General features: G+C 36.3%; 1 protein-coding gene across 1 annotated transcript in view; it reads right to left on the bottom strand.

Moving 5' to 3' along the window:
• Positions 1-25,773, bottom strand: part of LOC131804763 (mucin-5AC) — a 342,229-nt gene that overhangs the window by 211,834 nt on the left and 104,622 nt on the right. The window lies entirely within an intron of this gene.

The raw sequence follows: 25,773 nt of genomic DNA, 5'->3' as shown, positions 1-25,773 counted from the left end.
TTTTGATCTGCCCACTTATAATTGAGAAGTTCGTAAACCTTCGCAGCAATCCCTCTCCTCTTTAGGCCACACAAAAAGAAGAAACATTTAGACATTTCAACACACTGCAAATGTATTATTTTGCCCTCAATGCCAGGCCATTATCCGGATGGCAATCGTCATTGCGATTATCATCAACACTGGATGACTGGATGGATGACGGTAAGTTGGCTGGCTGACTGCCTTGAAGTGAAAAACGGAAGTGAGTAAAATCAAAAACTGGCGAAAAAAGAGGAAATAAACAAACGAAATAAAATACAATTTAATTTGTTAAATGAGAACGGCAGCAGCGGCAACAACAACCCCAATACGAACGAGATGAAAACAAAAGGAATTTAATGACAAATAAAACAGGACACTCACACACATACATACATACCTATACCATAAGGTTTAAATGTTTTCACGAGTTTATTCTCTTTTTACTTTGTTTCGGAGACATCTGAACAATGCCAAAATCCTGGCAACCAAATACCAAAGGCAGCTAATAAATGAAATTCAGAAACACTGGCCAAAATTGTCTTGTCTGCAGAATTTTTAATTTTTAATGGAATTGAATGGAAAATTGGTCGGAAATTTCCAATGTGGGAGTTATGACCTCCACAAAATTTAACAGTATAAAGGAAATATTTGTTCATTTAATCTGGCCAAGTGTGAAAGCCACAAGCCTTCGGCATAAAAGATAATTTCGGCTGAGAGGTAATTAAAAGGCCAAGAAATTTCCACGTGTAGTCGATTTTACATATGTTCCTGAGTAACGCCTTATATTCAATCGGGTAAAAATAACACAAATATGTACCAGGAAAAATCCAACAGATTATGAAAGTAAAGCTAAAAAAGAAGACACGTGTATAAACGTTTTGAAAGTTTATATAGCAAATTAACATAAATATAGAGGGTGAAACTTTCGCCGTCTTCAATAATTTTGAAAATTTTTGGATTAAGTTTCCTTGAAATCCGTACATTTTAGGTATATATAGGGTGAGAAGAAAAAAACTGCAACCAAATTCAGACTGCTGTCATTTCTAAGCAACTCCTCCGACAGCTGTTAAAATTATTCCAGTGACAGCTCATTATATTGTTTACAAGCGTTCAAAAGCATTTTGGTGAGAATTTTCCAGAAAAAAGGTATTCATGATGGAATTTAAGCGTGATAGGGTGGTTACTTCGTATTTGTATGAAAAACCACAAGTGGCCATCGTTAGAGCACTCCAGCATTTTAATCTGAATAAATCTTTTGTGCCTCATGCCATCGCTCGCTCGTACCGTGATACTGATAGCGTTGCTCGACGTCAAGGAAGTGGACGGAAGAAAACAGCAACATCAGCAGAAATGGTTCGAAAAGTAAAGATAGAAACTCGCGTCGCAGTGGCCGAAAAATGGCTCATGAGCTGAACATATCGCAATATTCTATTCGGCAAATATTGAAAAATGAGCTCGGGTAAAGGCATTGAAAGTCCAAAAAGTGCAAGAACTTACACCGCAGCAGAAAGAAAATACACTTAAAAGAGTTAAAGAGTTGCTTCGCTTGACCGAAAGTGGTGAACTGTCGAATTTGGTTTTCTCCGATAAAAAATCATTTGTTGTCCAGCAGTTTGTAAACAAACCAAACCGAAATGATCGTATTTACTTGGCAAAGATGTCAGCTGAACATGTGCACCTTCGGTTGGCCACCAGAACTTAAGCGCCGGCCATGGTGACGGTGTGGGCCGCCATAACAGCCGATGGTCGCTTTCCGCTCGTATTAGTCGACCGTGGCGTCAGAATAAATGCCGAATATTATCGCGAAAATATTCTGGAGGGTGTATTAAAGCCTTGGGCATGCAAATATTTTGGCCACACACCTTGGACATTCCAACAGGACTTAGCACCATCGCACTCAGCACGCGCCACCCAAGATTGGTTACAAAATGAGGTTCCTCGCTTCATTTCCAGCGCACAATGGCCACCAAAATCTCCGGATACCAATCCGTTGGAATATTGTGTCTGGAGTACTTTGGAAAGCAAGGTTGGCACTAAAAAATACCAAAGTGTCGATCACCGGGAATGGGCCAAAATACCGCAGAGCAACATTTGGGCAGCGTGTGACGGTTTCATTGGCCGTTTGACGGCCATAATTCGTGCCAAAGGTGACCAATTCAAACAAATCTAAACTTATTCTAAAATTTGATACTATTTCCGATACGTTTTGCTTTTATTCAATAAAATTAAAAAAAAAATTAAAAATTATGGTGTTTGACTTTTTTTGCAGTTTTGTTATCTCACCCTGTATAAATACAAATTCTCATAATAACCTCATCATACAATCCCATGGAAATCTTATATCAAAATTTCAGGATTTCAACGCTACCGGTTTACCCAAAACCAAATTGTAACAATTCTAGTACTGTTTAGTACTTTTCGTAGACTCTTCCAAAAGTATCTCTTCAACCTTGATTTCCATTGGCAATATTAACGATGGAGATTTTATATTTGATAAAAATCTTTGGATTACATCCAGAATGATTGGTACAGGAATGGTATTGGTATCGGCCCACTTTTTGGTATAGCCCCTATATAAGTATAAATTTTTCTTTTTATACCCTACACCACAAGGTGGTCAGGGTATTATGTCTTTGTGCATTTGTTTGTAACAGGCAAAAGGAAACGAGATAGACCCATAGTTTCTTTTGATGATCTGCATAGAATCACATTCTGAGTCGATTTATGCATGTCCGTCCGTCTGTCCATGTATTTTTGTAAACAAAGTACAGTTCGCATTTATTGCCCTATCCAGAGGAGATTTTGCATAAATCATTTGTTTGGCCTAAGGACGAACCCTATTGAGATTGGAGACAATCGGTCAAAATTTAGATATAGCTCCCATATATATCTTCGTCCGATTTGCCTTTACTTGAGCACCAAACGTGTAATATCAGCCCGAATAGAATGAGATTTTGCACATACAACCAAATTAGGCCTGAAAATAAGTATGCCAAATTTGATCGATATCGGTTTAGATATAGCTACAGCTCCCATATATATTGTTCATCCGATTTGTTATTTTTGTCCTCCGTAGCCGTAATATGCACTCTGTAACAACAATATTTGGGGAAATATATCAGATGCAGCTCAGAAACACCTTTGTTAAATTTTATCGAGATCGGTTCAGATTTGGATATAGCTCCCATATATAACTTCGTCCGATTTACCTTTTATTGTGCACCAAACGTCTAATATTTGTCCAAATAGTATGAAATTTGGCACTTACGACTGAATTGAGTCTAGAACCTAGTATGTCAAATTTGGTGAAGATCGGTTCAGATATAGCTAAAGCTCCCATATATAATGTTCATCCGATTTGTCATATTTGTTACCCACAACCGTAATATGCACTCCGTAACAACGATATTCAGGAAAATATATCAAATACAGCTCAGAAATATCTTTTCCAAATTTTATCGAGATCGGTTCCGATTTGGATATGGCTCCTATATATATTTTTATCCGATTTCAAATTAATTGTACACCATATGGGCAATACAAGTCCGAATTTAAAAGATACAAATGCTTCGGCATATTTAGTCCTTTGAAATTTAAATTATAATTATAATCATAGCGTGTATGATTGAATTCTCCTATAAAAATTTTTAATTGTTATGTGCAGCTCTACTAAATTAGCAAAGTGGTGTAGGGTATCATAAAGTCGGCCCCGCCCGACTTTATGACTTTCTTTACTGGTTTAATTTTTCATTTAATTTTGCCAAATTTTTGGGGCAACATCTCAAAATTTCAAAAAATCTTTAGATTCTTTAGAAAAATCTTTTTATTTTTTTTTTTTTTAATTCAAAACGCCAAAATAAGTGTCTTCTATTTTTAGATCTACTGTCTTAATCTGCTCGATTTTTCTGTATTTTTTTCTGCAGAATTTAATCTAAAGTGGTAAGAATTTAATGTAAAATATGGCAATCCTGTTCTCCAAATGAAAAGTCGAGCAAGCAAAGCAATTAATTAGTAACCATCTCAACTCACTCTCCTCTCTCTCTCACTCACTCCTTCCAATGTCATTTCTCAGTATGGTACTACTAAACGTCTGTCTAACTTTTGGTCCATTTATTCCAACATTCTTCCTTCCTTCCTCCCTCATTTCCTTTACTTGGCAACATGGGGGGAGCAACAGCAAAAGCTGTTGTTGTAAAGGATGACTTTGTCTGTGGGTCGGTTGTTTAGTGTCTGTTGCCATTGTTCAACGAATTAAACAGACATTTCCCAGTAAACAATTTTTTCCGACTGCTCTGATTTTAGATTTTTTTCCGAAATTTCTGACGTTTTTTTCAGAAATTTCTGATAGAAATTGGTCCGATTTTCTAAACGTTTTTTTTTTAGAATTTCTGCACATTTTCCTGTGTTTTTAAGCGAAAAAAACTCGAAAAATGTACAAACGGAGAGAGTAGATTGTCTATTGCTCTGGCATATTCTCTCCCACATGTAAACGGATGGTGGTGGTTTGACACATTCTCTCCCATAGTAGTTGTTGTTGTGATCATTCATTTCAAGATCTCAACAACAACAAAGCGCAAAGCAAAAATGCTATTTGTTATTGTTATTGTGAACTGTTAGATTTTCCGTTGTAAAAATGTGCGTTTTGTTGTTGTTGTGAATCAGCCTCTTTCTCTTTCGTTCCCAAAAAAATATGATGGAAAAAAATTGCAAAAACAACTACATACCGGTTTTCTGTGTGCACTGCTTTTTATTTTTAGTTCTTGTTTAGTAGTTGAAACAGAAACGTGCTACTGTATGTTATGTTCCTAATAAAAATAATATTTATAATGTAAATGTATTATAGATGTAATATTTAAACTACATTTTTACGAAACCCGAAATAAATTGTTTGTTTTTTTTTTCATTTTTAAGTGGTGTGACGATTTTTTCGATATTTCTTCCGAATTCTGAACGATTTCTTTCAGAAAATCGGAACTTTCTCCCGAATTCTGAGCGTTTTTTTTTTTCAGAAAATCTGAATTTTATTCCGAATTTTCTTTCGAATTCTGACCGATTTCTTTCAGAAAATCTGAATATTCCGCGGAATTTCCAGACGAATTCTGCCCGATTTCTTTCAGAAATTCGGAGTTGTCCTCCGAATCTTTTCCGAAAATCTAATTTTTTCTCCTATTTTTTCAAGAATTTTCACCGAATTCGGACCGAATTCGTCCAGAAAATCTAATATTTTTTCAGATTTTTTTCAGAAAATCTTTCCGAATTCGGTGACCACGTCCATACAACTTTCGTACCAAAATCGGAAGGAATTCGGAATCAGAATCGGATATTTTTTCAGAGATTCTGACAGAAATCGGACCGAATTCGGCAAAAATTGTTTACTGGGTTGCTACAGAAACCCAAACTTATATTTTATAATTGTGTGCCAGTGTGTGTGTGTGTGTGCAGCTACATTCCCAAGCTTATTCATTGTATCTCTCTCCCTCTCCCTCTTTCGATGTGTGTAGGTATGTTCGCCTGTGTGTTTGTGTAAATAACAGTTTACACAGTTACAAAGTATAAAGGATTAATTAAAGTGAAGGAAAACGAAATAATGTTAATGCACTTCACTTAGCACTCGACTCATTCATGCTGCCCCGTTCGCTGAACGACATTCAACCACCCACACACTTACTCCTCTTCGTAACGACGCTGCCGACAGAATTCTCCAGAGAGTATTTTTGAAAAGCAAAAGAAACAAACTTATTGCCGACTCTCTATTTGTTGGCTTGGCCTGATTACGACGTCAGCAACGACGACTTTGGCTAAGTAGCCAACTTACTAACTGACTATCTGACTGATTGGTTAGGTAGTTGGATGGTTGGAAACGAGAAAACGTTTATCGACAGAGAACAGAAATAAAGCGAAAGGGGAATGCAATTGAGTTGGGAGTCAAATTGTTTCTTAAACGTGATTAACGATATCTATTAACTTAATGAATTCTACACTGAAAGAGAACCAGGATGGGGGGATTTGTGGACAATCAGTTGAAAATAGTTTGTTAATGTAATTTATTATTAGGGCTATTATAAATATTTTGTTCTAAATTCCTATGGGAAATTATATTTATATATTTTGTGATAGGCAATAGAAAAAATTAGACAGTATTAAAGATGTTGTTAATATTATACTTAAAACAAGTAAGCAAAGGCTACAGTCGAGCGGGGCCGACCGTTGAATACCCTACAACACTATAATAAACCATACAGTTTATATAGGCGAGATACTCGAAAGAATTCCACAAGATATTGTGACAAATAATAAAAGAAAACCATCAGGTTCCGTTCTCTAATTTTCGAATAATAGCAACTTAAACTAATTTGCTCATTTCCAATTTATTGGTAGATGTTGCACTTAAACGGTCTTCCTAGATCTGGAACCAATAATTCCCAAAGACCTATAATCTCTCAGAAGTGGCAAAAGAATAACATTTATTATTGGTTTTTGACTGAAACGCATCTGTATGAGATACAGACATTTGACTATATTCCTTAACGAAATCAGCGTTAACGAAATAGTCAGAAGTGCGTCTTTCCTGTATTTGTGAATTCTCCAAAAAGTCACTGGAAGGGACATTTTCGTAGTTTGTCTACAAAAGTTGCCAAACTATTTCACACATTGAATATTTTTGGATGGCCATCCAAAACTGCTTGGCTTTTGCAATGTGCGGTAACCCCCATTCAAATGTGCGTGAGGATCGGGCGATAATTACGACCTGTTGACAATTTTGCAGTTTTTTGGTCCATTTCAACCCCTAAATATATAACGATCATCTCCAAAAGAGTAGGCATCTATTCTGACCCTCATCTTATTCCCATGCAAAATTTCGTAAGGATCGGGTCATAAATGCGATCTGTATATGACATTCTGATATCCTAACTACTTAGTTTTGTTAGCTTCAGAAATATTACCAAATATTTAATTCAAAATGAAAATATAAGAGATCTTTCAAGCATATCTTCCTTGATAGACATATATATCGCAGATATTTTGCTATATATTCGATTTGTTGGATGTTAACATCATTGTAAAGGTCAGAAGTAACCTTGTCATGGCTTTGTGATTTCGACGGGATTTAAAATATTGACGGTTTAATGAAAAATTTTGAATTTTTTCAACACAAAAGATATGGTCTATTTTACCCGCTAAATATTATCCGATGACCACCCGAATTGGTAGGCTTCTTCCCCGCCCTAAACTCTAGCTACATGCGAAATTCCGCGTCGATTGGTCTATAATTGCGACTTGTATAGCTACTGCAAAATCCGACATTTTTTCAGTATTTGGTCCATTTCAACCCCTAAACATTTGGCGATCCGAAAGAAATGGGGTTCTAATCTGACCCTAACCCCACCTTCGTGCAAAATTTCGTAAGGATCGGGCCATAATTGCGACCTGTAGCGTGATTACAAATTAACATGGATAGACGGACGGACGGACATACATAGCTACATCGACTCAGCTCGGCGAGCTAGGAAGATCCATATATATTTTCCTACATGGGAAACCAATATTTCGAGGTGTTACATAAATTCTGGCCCAATCAAACTTATAATACCCCCAACACATAGTGTTGTAGGGTATAAAAATTACGACATGTGTTCAACTGCTTGGCGGCTAATTATACCATTCATATATAAATGTTGTAATTTCCTTTGTAACGTCTCAAATTATTCTTCGGGGACCTTTTAATACCCTCCAACATTGTATTTTCGTCAATTCGTTTACTATTCCTTCAGATAAGAATTTTAGCATAAGATTCTAATTCAAGTTTAGGTATAGTTGCTATATAACTGTACCCCCGATTTTCGGCGTTTTTACGATTTTAGCCACATTTTCCTCGGAAATGTTTCAAATTTAGTATTTGTAGTTCGCGATAGCTTCTACATTTTATGACAGAAAATTACAGGGTAAGATGAGATGGAAAAACGGCAACCAAATTCAGACTGCTGTCATGTCTAAGCCACTCGACCAACAGCTGTTAAAATTATTCCAATGACAGCTCGTTATATTGTTTACAAGCGTACGAAAGCATTTTGGTAAGAACTTCCCAGAAGAAAAGTTATTCGTGATGGCGTGATAGTGTGATTTTTTTTTATATTTGGCTGGAAAACCACAAGTGGCCATCGTTAGAGCACTCCAGCATTTAAATGTGAATAAATCTTTTGTATCTCGGAACATCGCTCGTTACCGCGATACTGGTAGCCTAGGCCGACGTCAAGGAAGTGAACGGATGACAACAGCAACATCAGCAGAAATGGTTCGAAAAGTAAAGAAGCGACTTGATCGAAACCCGCGCCGCAGTGGCCGATAAATGGTCATTCGGCAAATATTGAAAAATGAGCTCGGGGTAAAGTCATTGAAATTCCAAAAAGTTCAAGAACTTAAACCGCAACAGAAAGAAAATAGACTCAAAAGAGCTAAAAAGTTGCTTCGCTTGGCCGGAAGTGTTGAACTGCCGAATTTGGTTTTCTTCGATGATAAATCATTCGTTGTCCAGCAGTTTGTAAACAAACCAAACCAAAATGATCGTATTTACTTGGCAAATTTGCACCTCCGGTTGGCCACCAGAACTCAAGCGCCGGCCATGGTGATGGTGTGGGACGCCAAAGTTTAAGCAGCCGATGGCCTCTCCGCTCGTATTAATCGACCGTGGCATCAGAATAAATACCGAATATTATCGCGAAAATGTTCTGAATGGTGTATTAAAGCCTTGGACATTGCAACAGGACTCAGCACCGTCGCACTCAGAACGCGCCACCAAGAATGGTTACAAAATGGGGTTCCTCGCTTCATTTCCAGCGCACAATGGCCACCAAAATCTCCGGATACCAATCCGATGGACTATTGTGTCTGGAGTATTTTGTAAAGCAAGGTTGGCACTAAAAAATACCAAAGTGTCGATCACCTCAAGCAAGCGTTTCGCCGGGAATTGGCCAAAATACCTCAGAGCAACATTCGGGCAGCGTGTGACCGTTTGAATTCCATAATTCGTGCCAAAGATGACCAATTCGAACAAATCTAAACATATTCTAAAATTCGATGCTGTTTCCGACAGTTTTTGTCCTCCTTTTAGAGTCCTTCCAACAGTTCGTGTTAGGCCTTTTCAATACTCGAAATTCACAATTTGTTCAGTCCACTTGGTACTTATTGAACAATCATAGCATGCATATCCAAAATCAGCTCCCTCTCCTAACGAAGGGCACCAACAGACAACTTTATACCGCATTTCAGGATTTTAGCTCCGTTCCTTCACATAAAACCAAATTTAGTACTAATTACTACTTTTCGTACAATTATGATACACATATCCAAAACCACCTCCATATCTCAATCCGAAATACCAGCAGGGAGTTCAATATCAAAATTTAGTATGTACTTGCAAAACCACCTGCACAACTCAAATCCGGATACCAACGGGTACCTCAACATCAAATGTGTGGATTCCAACCCTATTCTTCCACGCAATACAAAATTTAGTACTATTTAGAACTTTTGGGGAAATTATAGTACGTATTTGCAAAACCACCTCCACATTTCAACTTCAGACACCAACAGAGACCTGAATACCAAATTTCAGAATTCCAGCCTTATCCTTTCACCCAATACCAAATTTAGTACCATTTAGTATATTTCAAAATGATCATCAATAGTAACCTTAATAACAAATTTCAGGATTACATCTCTTTAATCTCCCCCATTACGAAATACAGTTCCACTTAGCACAATTATAATACGCATATCCAAATCCAACTTCTTCTCTCAACCATAAGCTCCAACAGTAATGTTTATATCTTATTTCAGGATTACAGCTCAGTTCCTTAACATAAAACCAAATTTAGTATCACTTAGTATTTTTCGAACACATTTCCCAAACACCTCAATATCAAGATTGACGATTTCAGCCCTGTCCCTTCATCCAATACCAAATTTGATATAATTTAGTAAAATTCGTACAAAAAATAGGACATGTTTCGTACAATTATAGGACATGTTACCATTTACTACAACTATAGTACGCCTATCCAAAAATAGATTCTTCTCAACAATGACATCCATATCAAATTTCAGGATTCCAGCTCATCCCTTCAGTCAACACCAAATTGTACCAAATGTAGTACCATTTAGTGTTTTTCATACATATATGCAACACATTTCCAAATCCACCTCCATATCTCAATACCCGATACCAACAGAGACCTCAATATCAAAATTTGGGATTTCAGCTCTGTAATTTCCCCCATTACCAAATTTAGTGCCATTTAGTACGACTTTACAACCCATATCCAAAAATAACTTCATATCTTAATCACTGACACTACCAGTGAATTCTATACCAAATTTCAGTATTTTTACTTTATTCTTTCACTCAGTACCGAATTTAGTACTGTTTAGTACTTTTCGTACAAAAGTAAGCAATAAAGATCTATGAAATTATATAAATCTCAATTATCTCATTAATATCCATTAAATTTATATTTATGAAGTACCTTCAACATAAAATAATGTCCTTATCACCTGCCAAAATAACTCGGCATACCCTTATCAGGATTCAACGGTATGTAAAATAATTTAATTAAACAAATATTTTGAATTGAAGAAAAAACGAGATAAAGTTAACAATGAAAATATTTTCATAAATCTGACGCAATTAAGGTAACAAAATTCACACACATACACTCACAGATCCACAAACCACTTAATAATATATTTTTAGAACGCATTTCCCTGGAGACGGCTCTTCATACACACACACACACACACACACCTATACATGGCAATTTGCAGGCTTAAATAAAGACATTTACTTATAGCATTTCTCGGAAAACCAACAATGTATATATGTCTCAAATTACCGTGGAAGGGTGGGGGGTAGTGGTGTAAGGGAGGGAGGGTGTTCGTCGGTACAGCTTCAAACACTTGACAATATTAATTAAATAGCATTACCAGGCAACAATTTTTCTTAATTGCTTAACGTCTCCTCTACAAGGGAAGCGGCAGCAGCAGCAAATTGGCACAAGGCACACACAAATACCAGCAGAGAGCACAACCCCTCCTCCACCCCAACACAGGCAGCTAAAGAGCATTGCAAAAGTATTTTAAAGATACTGAAAAAGAAACTGAAGGATGAAGACGAAACTCTTACAATCCGAACTAGAACAATAATGGAAATTGTAAGCCGTCGCCATGTATAGCAAATAGCAACAGTGTGCGAGCAATGAACGAGCAAGCACAGCAAGCAAAAAGGAAGTAAAATGCGTATCCTTGCTCCATATACGAGATGGTGTCTTGTTAGCAACACCATTACCAATCCACCCCTACCCATCCCTTCCCTTTTACAATGCTTAAGAAAACATAAATGAACTCAATTGCGGCAATACTGGTACTGGCTGGCTGCCTGGCGCTGGCATGCACTACAGCTACAACAGCTTTAAAGCATTTACGTGCCTTATTAAAATGACGTATTTTCTCTACTTCTTATCTTAGCTTAGAAATTAGAGTTGATGCTGCAACGGGGTGGGTAGAAATCATGCCCTTCTTAGCTTTCATATTGTCTTCATTACTGGTACCATCTATCGTCATCTCTCTTTTGATTTTCCTCGATTTTTTTCAGTTTTGTTTTATGGAACTTCGAACTAACTTCTTTGCATGTTAACAGTTTTCTTCTTCTTCTTCGTTTTCCATTGAAATGTTGTTTTTTTGCTACCACTTTGGACTTCTATTGCATCCATTAGATAATGATGGTAGGTTGCCATAACGACAACAACAACAACAACAGTCGTATACTGTTGCCAAGCATGACGACCTTTCGTTTTCATCATTTTACCAGTGCCATCAGTGTTTAAAGGGACGAAGGATACAACAAATGGTGTTGTAACATGGGTTTCCTTCACTTATTTTATTGGAGACAGGAGTTTGTAAACATTTTGTTAATTATGTGTTAAATAAGTTTGGGTACATCGTAATTGTTCCATTTAATGTATTCGAAAATGATGGGTTTATCCTTCTTATAAATTAGGGGATGATTGCAGACTGTTTTTGGTGTAGTTTTTTAAGTCTATAGAATCAACACGTAAAAAATATTATCAGGTCTTTTCATTTTAAGGAAAAAATGTAGGATAATCGTTACCTTTTACAAAAAAATTCTACGAAATCTTTCATATTGAAGCTTACCAAGGAGGATATTAGCAAACCCATTGCAAAATTGATCCACATCCAATTTTACGGTCAAAAACTATTTCAACGTCTCCATATGTAACCCCTAGAATCAAATTTCTCTCTATCCCTACTCGCACTATCAAATTTAGTAACATTTAGTACGCATATCCAATAAAAAAACAAGTAAGCAAAGGCTACAGTCGAGCGGATCCGACCGTTGAACCATTACAACACTATAATAAACGATACTGTTTATATAGGCGAGATACTCGAAAGAGTTCCACAAGATATTGTGACAAATAATAAAAGAAAACCATCAGGTTTCGTTTTCTAATTTTCGAATAATAGCAACTTAAACTAATTTGCTCATTTCCAATTTATTGGTATATGTTGCACTGAAATGGTCTTCCTAGATCTGGAACCAATATTTCCCAAAGACCTATAATCTCTCAGAAGTGGCAAAAAATTAACATTTATTATTGGTTTTGACTGAAACGCATCTATATGAGATACAGACATTTGACTATATTCTTCAACGAAATCAACGTTAACGAAATAGTCAGAAGTGAATTCTCCAAAAAGTCACTGGAATGGACATTTTCTTATTTTGTCTACAAAAGTTGGCAAACTCCTTCACACATTGAATATTTTTGGATGGCCATCCAAAACTGCTTGGCTTTTGCAATGTGCGGTAACCCCCATTCAAATGTGCGTGAGGATCGGGCGATAATTACGACCTGCTGACAATTTTGCAGTTTTTTGGTTTTCAACCCCTAAATATATGGCGATCATCTCCAAAAAGAGTAGGCTTTTATTCTGACCCTCATCTTATCTCCATGCAAAATTTCGTAACATCGGACCATAAATGCGATCTGTATATGATATCCTGATATCCTAACTACTTAGTTTTGTTAGCTGTAGAAATATTACCAAATGTTTAATTCAAAATGAAAATATGCCAAAAATATGACAAAATTGAAAAAATATGAGAAAATTTTACAAAATCAATATTTTCATCTTTAGAGAGATATTTTTATGCGATTTTTTTAGACGTTTTTTCTTTCCTGCCAAGATGCCATTCTGAATTAATGAGAACTGTCGAAATCAGTTCAACCGTTCTCGACATATAAGAGATTTTAAGATTTTTCATATCTTCTTTGATAGACATATATATCGCACATATTTTGCTATATATCCGTTTTGTTGGATGTTAACGTCAATGTAAAGATCAGAAGTAACCTTGTCATGGCTTTGTGATTTCGCCGGGATTTAAAATATTCGCAGTTTAATGAAAAATTTTGAATTTTTTCAACAAAAAAGATATGGTCTACTTTACCCGCTAAATATTATCCGATGACCACCCAAATTGGTAGGCTTCTTCCCCGCCCTAAACTCTAGCTACATGCGAAATTCCGCGTCGATTGGTCTATAATTGCGACCTGTAGAGCAAGTGCAAAATCAGGATTTTTTTCAGTTTTTGGTCCATTTCAACCCCTAAATATTATGCGATCATCACCAAAAGAAATAGGGTTCTATTCTGACCCTAGCCCCACCTCCATTTTAAATTTCGTGAAGATCGGACCATAATTGCGACCTGTAGAGTGATTACAAATTAATATGGACAGACGGACGGACGGACATACATAGCTAGATCGACTCAGCTCGGCGAGATCCATATATAGTTTCCTATGTGGGAAATCAATATTTCGTGGTGTTACATAATTTTTGGCCCAATCAAACTTATAATACCCCCAACACATAGTGTTGTAGGGTATAAAATGCAAGTAAAAAAGCTGTGTTGAATACCTCCACCATTTGGAACGAATTTTGCAATTTTTTTTGCAAAACAATAAAATCCTTTAAAAATCTTTTAAAATCTTAAAAATATCGAATGTAGCTGATATATTAGAGTCTATACGACGACGTGGACCTGCACATGCATCTTTTATCATAAGCCATTACAATATTCAAATGCGAAACTTAAAAAAAAATATCGATAAATCATCAAAATACCGTTATATGAGGGCTATACGAAGACGTGGACCTGCACGGACAATTTTCTGTCATAGGCTGTAGTGTCCAGTACGAACTTCAAATACCAAATTGGAAACAAATCCGGTGAATAATGTTGCTAAAATCATCAAAATACGGAATATCGAGAGGTGCCGTTATATGGGGGCTATACGAAGACGTAGACCTGCACAGACAATTTTCTGTCATAGGTTGTAGTATCCGTTACGAACTTCAAATACCAAATTTTAAGCAAATCCGGTAAAAAATGTCGCTTAAATCATTAAAAAACCGAAAATACGGAGGTATCATTATATGGTATCATATGGACGGAGGACCTACATGACCCATTTTCAATACCAAAAGTCCTGCAGACATAATACAGGGTTGCCCATATTCGACGAACCCATCTGACAACGCCATAACTTTTGACAGAGATGTCACATCGCTTAATGACATACCGCGTTTGAAGCGTCAGTCCAAGCAGATTTTTACCATGAACCAATACACGCCACGCGAGCGCTCTGAAATAGTTGAAATTTACATTCAACAGAAGAAGTCAATTGTGAAAACTCAACGTGCTTTTAAAACATTAAAAAATGTGAGAAGTGCGCCTTCTAAGATCACCATTAAGCGTTTATACGAAAAATGTTCGACTGGTAAGGCTCTTTCTAATCCGAAGAGGCCATATAAAAGTCGACCAAGGCGATCGGCCGAGAATATCGCTGCCGTACCAGCCAGTGTTGAGAGGTCCCCAAGAACATCCCAAAAACGCCGTTCTCAGCAGTTGGGCATGGCTCGGTCCACTTTACAACGGATTATTCGCATTGATTTGCATTTGTTCCCGTACAAAATTCAATTGACGCAAAGAAGTTGCCTGCGGACAAGCCTCGTCGATTGGAATGGGGCCCAAAGGTCCGTCAAATATGGGCAACCCTGTACACATTTGAGTATAATTTTATCAACCTACTTCATCTAGTTCGGAAGCTAGAGTAATTTCCACAGATGTACAGACGGACGGACATCGCTAAATCGACATAGAATTTTATGCTGAATAAGAATATATATACTTTGTAGAGTCTAATATGTATATTTCGAGGTGTTACAAACGGAATGACAAACTTAATACACCCTCCATACTATGGTGAATGGTATAAAAATAAATAAATCTACATCTCATTATCTTAGACACCAACAGTGATCCAAAATTTGTATCATTTAATAATAATTTTCGAACAATTAAAACAAGCATATGCAAATTCAAATCCTTCTCCTTCTTCCGAAACTATATACCAGCAGTAGCCTCCATATATTTCATATTCCAGCTCTATCCTAAAACCGAATTCCAAATTTATTACTATAATTTTCGTACAGTTATACTACGAATGTCCTAAGCTACATCCTTCTTTTGATCCTACATTCGACCCTTCACATGAACAGTGATCTCGATATCAATATTCAAAATTCTATCAATCCAAAAACTCAACGGCTATTTTGTGACATTTTGCATTTTTTTTAAGTTTACAACAGGCTCCTACAGTTACATCCATATTAAATTTAAGGATTTCAGCTCTATTCCGCCATCCAATACTAAATTTAGTAGTATTTAGTACTTTGGTACACATCTCCAAAACCATAGCTCAATCTATAATACCAACAGAGAACTTAATATTAAATTTGAGGATTCCAGACCTTTCACATCACCTAATACCAAATTTAGTACTATTTGGTACTTTTCGTACAATTGTAGCAAATTTTACGATTTTAGCTCCGTTATTTCCCCTATTACCAAATTTAGTACCGCTTAGTACAATTACGGTATGCATATGCAAAACAAGGTCTTTCTCGCAACCACAGACACCAACAGTTAAATCCATATCAAATTTTAAGATCCAGCTTCATCCCTTCACCCAATACTAAATTAAGTACCATTTAGTACTTCTCGTACAAAAATTTCAACATCTGTTGCACAGAGTTGTCTAAATAGCAAATTTCAGAATTTTCTATATATCCCTTCACCGAGTACCAAATTTCGTACTATTTAGTACATTCGGTGTAATTATAGTACACATTTCCAAATCCACCGAAATCACCGGCATATGATCAACAACTATCAGATCACCCAATACCAAATTGTACCGAATATATACTTATTTAGAACTTAAAGAACTTTTCGTGCAGTTTTAGTACACATATCCAACCTACCTCCAACAGGAACTCCAATACAAAATTTTAATATGTCAGCTCCATCCGTTCAACCAATTTGGTACTTTTTACACAACTGAAGTACACATTTCCGAACATTAACTCCATATGTCCAGGATACATATGAACAGCCACTCTAAATACAATTTTTATACCCCCCACCATAGGAGGATATATTAACTTTGTCATTCCGTTTGTAACTCCTCGAATTATTTATAATATACCCTACAAGGTATATATATTCTGGATCAGCGTAAAATTCTAAGACGATCTAGCGATGTCCGTCTGTTGTAATCACGCTATCTTTCGAACGAATTGAGATAGAAGGCTAAAATTTTGCATACATTCATTGTTTACCAGTAGGCAGGTTAAGTTCGTAAATGGGCCATGTCAGTCCAAGTTTTCGTATAGCACCCATAAAACGATAACGATAATCAGTATTTTTATGATTTCTGCGACATTATTACCTGAATTATTTCAAATTTCGTATTTGAAGTTCGTAATGGGTGCTACAGCCTACGATAAACATTTTTGTATGCAGGTCCACGTCTTCGTAGAGCCCCCATATAACGGTAGCTCCCGATATTCGGTATTTTGATGATTTCAGTAACATTATTCACTGGAATCGTTTAAAATTTCGTATCTTCTTAATGGGTACTACAACCTATAGAAAAATATTTTGTGTGCCGGTTCACGTACCTCCCGATATTCGGTATTTTGTGCTACAGCCTATGACAAACAAATTCGTATATTGGTTCACGTTTTCGTATAGCCCCATATGGCGGTACCTCCAAATACTCGGTATTTTTATAATTTGTGCAACATTATTCACCGGAATTGTAATAAATTTCGTAATTAGAGCTCGTAATGGGTACTACAGCCTATGACAAAAAATTCGTATGTAGGTACACGTTTTCGTATAGCCCCCTAATAACGGTGCTCACCGATATTCTGTATTTTGATGATTTTAGCGACATTATTCACCGGAGTAGTTTCAAATTACGCATTTAGAGTTCGTAATGGGAACTAAAATTGTCTATCCAGGTCTTCCCATAGGCCCCATATATCAGTACCTCCCTATATTCCGTATTTTGACGATTTTAGGTACAATACTCATCGAAATTGTTTGAGATGCCGTATTTGAAGTTTGAATTGGATGCTACAGCCTTTGACAGAAAGTTATCTGTGCAGGTCCACGTCTTCGTATAGTCCCCATATAACGGTACATCCTGGTATTCGGTATTTTGATGATCTTAGCTCCATCATTTACTGGAATTATTTCAAATTCGGTATTTGAAGTTCGTAATGGGTACTACAGCCTATGACAAAAAATTTCGTAAGCAGGTCCACTCCTTCGTATGGTCTCCATATAACACTTTTCATTTAAGTGGTAGTTTCCGGAGGTTTTTTTGAAATTCTTCAATTCTTCGAAATGGTGGAAGTTATTTAAAATTCGGTCCGGCCGAACTTAGCTGCTCTTTTACTTGTTTAGATTTTATCTGTTCACCCAATACCAAATTGTACCAAATATATTACTCTTAATACTTTTCGTGGACCCATTTCCAAAACCAGGTCTTTATCGCAAACTTACCGCCAACAGCCCAGGTACAAATTTTGACACTTTTAGCTTTAGCCGTTCACCGTTAACCACACAGTTCCAAATTCAGTACAGTTCACGCACTTCGTACAAATTTCCAAAATCGCCTTCATTTATCAAACTTATTTTCCAACCTTGATTCTCGTACCAAATTTCAAGTTTTTAACTCTCTTCGTTCACATACGTATCAAATAGTACCATTTTAGAAATTCAGTACCATTTTAGAACTTTTCGTAACCTTAAAGTTTGGTTTTCGAAAAATTCACTCCATCAGTGGCTCTCATTCCAGATTTCTAGCTCATTCAATTTGTCAAATACAAAGTATTAAATTTTTGGTACATTTTTGTACTTTTTGTATCCTTTTAGTACAAATGTCCACATTTCATATTTTCACTTAATTTCAAATGGCAAACAAATTGCGTTTATTGCCTTCTAAAAATACGTCTACACTTAATTGTATAATTGCATTTTTATGTAGAGCATTCACCGTGTAACAGTTAAAAGCACCGACAACCTTGTGACCACTTCTAATTTACATTGCAACTAATTACAATTTAGATTAACAATAACAAATGGCAGGATCTACCCCTATTTTCAATTGAGGTTTGAGGGCCACTAAATAACAAGAAATTCCTCACCATAAAATTCACGGATTAATTAAATGTTATTAAATAGCAGCTTTATTATTCACATTTGTTTCTGTATTATATTTATATTTCTGTTTTAGTTTCTCAGGTATATTCCTACTTTGTGGATATGCAGATATGCAATGCAATGGACATGCAATGTGGAAGTGAAGCATTTAGTTGTTAATATTTCATAGCACAAAAAAAGAAATATGGTTGGCATTTCTTTTCCCTCTGAACTGCCTGCCTGTCTGAGTGAGGGTAGTCGTTTTGAGTATTTAAAAGCCCAACCACTGCCAGTTAATATGCAAATGTCCGAGCAAAGGTCCTTTAGGCATTATTTTCGTTGTTGCTTTTAGAACGATTAGTGTTGCAGCGTTTCGTTCTCCACTTTTTCATTTTGAAATTTGCATGATTTCGTTTTGTTTAGCAGCTACTGAGAATAAATATTAACCCTGTCCCTGTTTTTATTTTTTTTTTTGTGGCGGTTTGTGATGTGATTTGCATTTGCATTTTGCGTGCGACGGTTTTTGGTGCACATAAAAATAAAAAAATACTCCCTCTCTTTCGCAACACCCATTTTTCAAGTCATTTTTAATGCACCCTGTCGAAATGTTACTTAGCTCTGCACCTTTGAGCTACTTCGTTGCGCAATCACATGGCATTTAAAGCAGAAGGTTTTAAGCACTCTTCTCCTCTGGCACATCACCGCAGCCGAGCTTTCCTTATTTAAATAACGAAAGTGTTGTGGTGCGTTATGTGTTGTTGTTGTTTTCATGTGCCACATGAGTTAATTACTATTTCACTTAAGTGCAATTTTAGAAACGAGAGAAAATGAAAAAAAATATAACCCACAATTTTCAGGGGTGTTAACCACAAGGCAAAAAAAAAAACATGAAAAGAAATGCAAAAATGTAAAACGAGAGTAATAGAAGAAAATGCTAATACCATAGCCTAATCGGATTCGTTTTAAAGGCAACATTTTTGAAGAAACTTTTCATTTTTGTCATTGGTGACCTTTGGCATTAAAAATTATTACATTGTGCAAAAAAAAAAAAAAAAAAGTAAAAAAGTTGTAAGTTCAGCCGAGCCGAACTTTGAATACCCTTCACCATTTATTACAAATTTGAAAATTTTCAAAAAAATAAAATCCATTAAAATTTCTGTTAAAATCTTAAAAATACCCCATGTAGCCGTATATTAGGGTCTACACGACGACGTGGACCTGCATAGGCAAATTTTGTTATAAGCTATTATAATATTCAAATGCTTAACTTGAAAAAAAAAATCTGTTTATAATGTATATAAAATACCGAATATAGGGAGTTACAATACGTGGAACTGCACAGACAATTTTCTGGCGTAGGCTGTAGTATCCATTACGAACTTCAAATACCAAATTTGAAACAATTCCGGTGGATAATGTCGCTAAAATAATCAAAATATCAAATATCGGGAGGTATCGTTATATGGGGGCTATACGAAAACGTGGAACTGCACAGACAATTTTCTCTCTTAGGCTGTAGTAACCATTACGAACTTCGAATACCAAATTTGAAACAATTCGGGTAAATAATTTCGCTGAAATCATCAAAGTACCGAATATCGAGAGATACCGTAATATGGGGGCTATACGAAAACGTGGAACTGCACAGACAATCTCCTATCATAGGCTAAAGTATTCATTACGAAGTTCAAATACAAAATTTGAAACGATTCCTGTGAATAATGTCGCTAAAATCATCAAAATATCGAATATCGGCAGGTACCGTTATATGGGGGCTATACGAAGACGTGGACCTGCCCAGACAATTTTCTGTCATAGGCTGAAGTATTCATTAAGGCTTTAATACACCCTCCAGAATATTTTCGCAATAATATTCGGCATTTATTCTGATTCCACGGTCGATTAATACGAGCGGAGAGCGACCATCGGCTGTTATGACGGCCCACACCATCACCATTGCCGGCGCTTGAGTTCTGGTGGCCAACCGAAAGTGCACATTTTCAGCTGACCACTTTGGCAAGTAAACACGACCATTTTGTTTGTTGCTGCTGGACAACGGATGTTTTTTCATCGGAGAAAACCAAATTCGGCAGATCACCACTTTCGGCCAAGCGAAGCAACCCTTTCGCTCTTCTGAGTCTATTTTTTTCTGTTGCGGTGTAAGTTCTTGCACTTCTCGGAATTTCAATGCCTTTACCCCGAGCTTATTTTCAATATTGGAGTATTGCGATATGTTCAGCTCACGAGCCACACGGGTTTCGATCAAGTCGCTTCTTTACTTTTCGAACCATTTCTGCTGATGTTGCTGGTTTTTTCCAACCACTTACTTGACGTCGGGCTACGCTACCAGTATCACGGTAACGAGCGATGGTACGAGACACAAGAGATTTATTCACATTTAAATGCTGGAGTGCTCTAACGATAGCCACTTGTGGTTTTCCAGCCAAATATAAAGAAATCACACTATCACGCTTGAATTCCATCACGAGTAACTTTTTTTCTGGAAAATTTTCACCAAAAAGCTTTTATGCGCTTGTAAACAATATAATGAACTGCCACTGGAATAATTTTAAAAGCTGTCGGACGAGTGGCTTAGAAATGACAGCAGTCTGAAGTTGGTTGCAGTTTTTTCATCTCACAACTGTATGGTGAAAAACTCCCTTTAAACGGGATCGTAGACAGTCAAAAATTCAACAAAATTATTCACACAAATATCTACAATTTATTTAGAAATATTATACCCTACAGCACTAGGCATATTTAGTGGAGCTCCCGTAAAAAAATGCATTTATTTGAAGTAGATCATACCACCTATCAACACTTGGCTTTAGAGTAAGTATCATTGTTGTCGAATGCATGTTACGGATGTTAGGGACTTAAAAACAAAATAGGATGTAACATATATGGCAGCTATAGATATATCTGAACCGATTTTCACCAAATTTGATGTAATTACTTCTAGACTGAATTCGGTGGGAAGTACCAAAAATCGGGTCATTAGGACTTATATTGGTTATTTGGTGCACAATTAACCCCAAATAGGATTGAAGATATATGGGAGCTATATCTAAATCTTATCCGATTATCACCAATGCCAATAGGGTTCGTCCTTGGACCAAGCAAATATTGTTTGCAAAATTTCAACTCAATCGGATAATAAATGCGACCTTCCCTTTTTTCAGAAGAATACATGGACGGATGGACAGACTGAGATGCATAAATCGGCTCAGAAAGTGTTTCCATGATTATCCTTAAAAGTGACTATGGGTCTATCTCGCTTCCTTCTCTCTGTTGCAAACAAATGCACAAAGACATAATACCCTTGCTGTTATGTGGTGTAGGGTATAATAAAAATGTATATATATATATATATATATATATATATATATATATATATATATATATATATATATATATACATATATATACATATATATATATATATATATATATATATATATATATATATATAGGTTTTTAAAAAGCTATCGACACCTTTTTTTGCATCGATTATTGAGACGATTATCAGTAGTTACTAACATCTTTCTTTCTCATATTGGAACCATAGTACAGCAAACAAAAAAAAGGTATTGAACTTCACATTGACGAAACAAATCAATTGCCAAATACAATTATTATTAACATTGGAAAACACTGAAGAAAATTCCTATAGCGGTGCATGTATACTCATAAAACAGGTCATTATTAAAGCTACAGCTTCGCAAGAGAATCCCATAAACGGTGCAAATTGAAAAAATGTCATATGCTTGAAATATTTCCCTTGCTATTTTAAACCGCAACAATGTATTGGTATTATCATTGGCAGCGGCAATAAATCCTTTTAAGTGACAATGCGGACTACTGTAAGTTTCACTTTTGAATATTTTCCATTTTTATTTCCATTCATTTCCTTCTGGTTGTTATTGTTGTTAAATGCCACAAAATGCAATTTAATTCATTATACCCTCAGCCATATGGCTACAGAGGGTATATATCATTTGATACGGCCAAAACGTGCCTAGTCGAAATAACGGTTTTAGACCCTAGGTCTCTTTGGACCAAATCCGTTTCAGAACATTTCGAGTCGATCTAGCGATGTCCGTCCGTCCGTCCGTCCGTCCGTCCGTCTGTCTGTCTGTCTGTCTGGCTGGCTGGTGCGCACGATAACTCTCGAAGGGAGTATCCAATTTGGTCCAAACTTGGTACATCGTAATATTTTTGTCAAACTTAGATCGAGTTCGGAGATGGGCAATATCGGTCCACTCCTTCTGGTACCTCCCCCACAAAAGTTCGAAATTTTCAAAAAATTTAATTTTTTCACAGAAAGAGAAATTATAGTCCAATTTTGCTCCAACTTTGCAAATCTTAATATTTGAGTCAGTGTGAGGTGCAAATCCTAATATATGCATCATTGCTAGGTCTGGTGCGAAAATGGAGAATATCGGTCCACTCCTTCTGGTACCTCCCCCACAAAGGGTCAAAACTTTAAATAATCACAACTCTCATAAAATGTGATGTAAGAGTCTGATTGTCTTGAAATTTCACACATCCCAATATTTATATTAACCCAAGATCTGATGTTAAGATGGAATATACCGGTCCACTCCTTCTGGTACCTCCCCCACAAAAGGTCGAAATTTGCAAAAAAATATATTTTTTGCACAAAAAGAGAAAGGATAATCCGATTTTGCTCTCACTTTGCAAATCCTAATATTTGCATCAGTTCTACGTTAGGTGTAAAAATGGACAATATCGGTTCACTCCTTCAAGTACCTCCCCCACAAATGGTCAAAATTTTGAATAATTACAACTCTCATAAAATGTGATCCCAATACATCCCAATATTTATATTAACCCAAGCTCTGGCGTTAAGATGAAGTATATCGGTCCACATCTTATGGTACCTCCCCCACAAATGGTCGAAAATTTGAGATATATATTTTCTGCACATAAAGGAAGCAATAATCTAATTTTGAAAAACATGAGGCTCAAAGAAAGCGAAATAAGGATTAAACTCTTTTCAAATTTCACACATACAAATTATTTTTGCTAACACCAGATCTGTTTTGAAGATGATCCTATATATCTGCGAACAACTTCTGGCACCTCACCCACAAAGAGACACATTTTTCAATATTTTTATCTGTCATAAATTGCGAAACAACTCAGTGATTCTTTACAATTCCTATATCCATCTGCTAGAATAATATTTATATCATATTTATGTAGGTCCGATACGAAATTGACAATATTGACCCATTCTTTAAAAACCCACTCCATAGAGGGTGAAGAGAGCTGAGGGTATACATCTGTCGGCAAAGCCGACCGATACTTTTTTACTTGTTTTCATAAAATATAAATCAATATTTCGATGGCAGTTTTATACTTCGCCATGGTGGCAACTTAGCTTGTTGTTGTCGTCATGTGTGTGAAGATAGATCCAGACCGCGACAATTTAAGTGGTCCCAACAGGCGAGAGAAAAAAACGAATTGAATCAAAGAGGCGGAAAAGGAATGTGAAGAAATAAAGTCGTCTCATTTCTTTGGCAGAGTAGCTGTGGCGATATTAAGTCAGTGGAAATACCATTTTAATAAACGACTGTATTCAGTCACCACGATGTGTGTGTGTGTATGCGTATGCTATCATTTAAATGCGAATAAACCATGTGGACAGGAGGATAAATGCGCATATGGATATTCACATTTTTGTTATGGGAATGCAAAAAAGTGTCACACGACTGTAGTGAGTATATAAATTTGCCACTTCAGTGTGTCATGGCGACTCACATGGGGCAACTGCACTGCTGCACATGAATTTGGAAGTAAAAAACTTTGAATACCATTTATGACAAATTCGGACATTTTCAAAAAAAAAAAAAAAAAAAAAAAAATAAAATAAAATAAATTAATAAATAAAATCGAACAGTGTGGCTTGTTTGTTCGGGATACTACGGGATACCGTAGTATTTTGTATTTTGTCATAGAAGTTATTTTTCAAATAATTTCTGGGGAGAATATCCCAGACAAAAAACAAGGGAACTGATGAGGATTGGTGGCTCTTTCCGAAACCTAGGTATTCCCTGCCTTACCACCTGGTAAACATTACCATCGTTCTCCACTAATAAACAAACGTTGTTTTATAAAAACAAAAATAAAGGGATAAAGTCTGACCATTTTGCAACAACAAAATAAATAAAATCTGTTAAAAGTTCTGTTAAAATCTTAAAAATGCCGAGTGTAGGGAGTTACCGTTATATTGTGGTCTATAAGAAAACGTGAGCCTGCGTGGGAAATTTTTGTCATAGGCCATTAAAAAATTCAAATACAAGCTATATGAAGACCTGAATCTGAATAGGCAATTTTCTATCACAGGGTGCAGTACCTGTTACGAACAGCAAATACGAAATTTGAAACATTTCCGGTTAATAATGCCACCGAAATCATTAAAATATCGAATATAGGGAGGTACCGCTATATGGGGCCTATACCAAGACCTGAACCTGAATAGGCAATTATTTGTTACAGGATCTAGTACTCGTTACGAACTGCAAATATGAAATTTGAAACAATGCCGGTAAATAATGTAGCTGAAATCATCAAAATACCGAATATAGGCAGGTACCGTTATCTGGTTGCTATACGAAGACGTGGACCTGCACACAGAATTTTCTGTCATAGGCTGCAGTTCCCATTACGAACTTCAAATATCAAATTTGAAACAAATCCGGTGAATATTGTCGCTAAAATCATCAAAATACCAAATGCGGGTAGGGAACCGTTATATGGGGACTATGCGAAGACCTGGACCTGCATAGAAAATTTTCTATCACAGACTGTAGTACCCAATAGGAACTTCAAATACGAAATTTGAAACGATTCCGGTGAAAAATGCCGCTGAAATCATCAAAATATCAAATATATTGAGGTACCGTTATACGGAGGGAACTACACCTAAATATGAACGTATTTCAATACTAAAAGTTCTGCAGACGAAACACACATTTGAGTAAAATTTTATCAACCTACTTCAATTCCCTCGGAAGCTAGAGTAACTTCTGTATATAGAAGACCGATTGAGGGTTTTCTATATTTCGAAGGCCGGTTAGGGGCCCTAT

The sequence above is a fragment of the Musca domestica genome, unplaced genomic scaffold (assembly GCF_030504385.1).
Source record: "Musca domestica strain aabys unplaced genomic scaffold, Musca_domestica.polishedcontigs.V.1.1 49, whole genome shotgun sequence".
Taxonomy (NCBI): domain Eukaryota; kingdom Metazoa; phylum Arthropoda; class Insecta; order Diptera; family Muscidae; genus Musca; species Musca domestica.
The sequence above is the reverse complement of the archived record's forward strand: the minus strand, read 5'-3'. Positions and strand labels throughout refer to the sequence as shown.